The sequence below is a fragment of the Galeopterus variegatus genome, unplaced genomic scaffold (assembly GCF_000696425.1).
Source record: "Galeopterus variegatus unplaced genomic scaffold, G_variegatus-3.0.2 Scaffold10461, whole genome shotgun sequence".
NCBI classification, from domain to species: Eukaryota; Metazoa; Chordata; class Mammalia; order Dermoptera; family Cynocephalidae; genus Galeopterus; species Galeopterus variegatus.
Window position 1 is genome coordinate 32,258 of NW_007736572.1, and position 1,742 is coordinate 33,999.

Sequence of the window (1,742 nt, forward strand, 5' to 3'; positions counted from 1 at the left end):
TCCTATATAAGATGTAACCTAAGAATCAATAAACGAGACTTGATCAGAATACTGTCTTGTCTCCCATCTCTCTCGTCTCTTGTCCCATCCAATTCCCACTCCCCCCTCCAGGGTCTGCGTTGAATATCCCGCGGGTCAGGACAAATTTGGGGAGTAGTTTTTATACATAATCTACATAATGCTGTTTATTACAATTAAAACCTTCGGGGGCTGGCCAGTTAGCTCAGTTGGTTAGAGCTTGGTGCTGCTAACAACAAGGTTCAGGGTTTGATCCCTGTAGTGGCCAGCCACCAACGCCCCGCCCCCAACCCAAACCCTTCTGCCTATAAATTCATGTTACAAAAATTGCAAAATTACAGTTAGCTCAGTTGGTTAGAGCTTGGTGCTGCTAACAACAAGGTTCAGGGTTTGATCCCTGTAGTGGCCAGCCACCAATGCCCCGCCCCCAACCCAAACCCTTCTGCCTATAAATTCATGTTACAAAAATTGCAAAATTACTATTATTGACTTGTATTCCAACATTTTAAGTTGCAAATAAATTCTTATATTTTTCTAGCTGTATCACAAACAAGTTTTTTAATTAAGCTTTTAAGCTTCAAGTTTAGCTCTTTCACATGCAGGATGATACTGGCGAGAAACAAACCACTCCGTTTGTTGTCTTTGATTATCAAATATTTGGTACACATTCTGTTTAAGAAATTCTTGGATTGGGGTTAAAGTAGTATAAATCTTTGTACAAATTCTTCCACCACTAAACCAATGAGCACTAGCAGACGTTTCTTTCAGTAGTCTCATGAACTGATGATAGTTCACAGCATTTGCACATATGTACTGAACTATTTTTAGAACTATCCATGACACTCTTCATAGTGTCTGCTTCAGAAAATGAAATACAAATATTTTAATATGTATCATATGATGGAATGAAGCAATAAGGGAAACATGAGTGTCTTGTTTTAAAATCCTAATAAATCTGAATTTTCTGCTAACACAGTTGGATCGCCCTCCGCTGGGATAGAAATTAGTTTTTTCTACCTCTAGCCGACATTTGAAAAGGTTCAAATATACCCACGCCATGGGTTCTATTTTTTAGGCTGCAAATTGGCAAATTTCTTTCCATATCTGAAAGTCTGCTGTTGGCCTGGAGTGTGGCCCTCACCTGTGCACCAGCTCAGCTGTTTCTTCACTCATTTCATGCATTGTTCCAAATTTGTGTTGCTTAAGTGCATTTTACATCAGCTTATTATTACTTTTTCTCTTTTACCCAAATGATGTTTCAAGCAGTACAAAAATCTATGTATATTCTGAATACATAACATTGGCTTAGCATGTTTTTCATAAATTTGAAATTTTTTATCATAAGTTATAGCCCTCTGCCCCTTCGGTTCTTCAGGTCTGGTCAGTTGCTAGTTTCCTCAAGCCACGTGGCAGGTGTTTCATCTCAGCTGCATTAAGGTTTCTTGCTGGGATGGCACCGTCACCTTCCTCTTGCTCATGTTTACCTAAATAACCCCTGGCAAGTTCTGCCCACTGTCCAATGTTGCCTCTTCTTTAGCATGAAAAGCCAGCAGGGGTGGGAACTCTGGGCTTTTTCTAGGCCTCCTTGACTCTTTTCCTAAATGTGATGTAGAAGGAGCAGCTGAATGGCAGCATATTTGCAGTGAAGGCACTGTAAGTATAACGCTGTCACTTGGATGAGTCACAGACACTTAAACGTGGAGTGAGATCAGTCTATTTCTTCA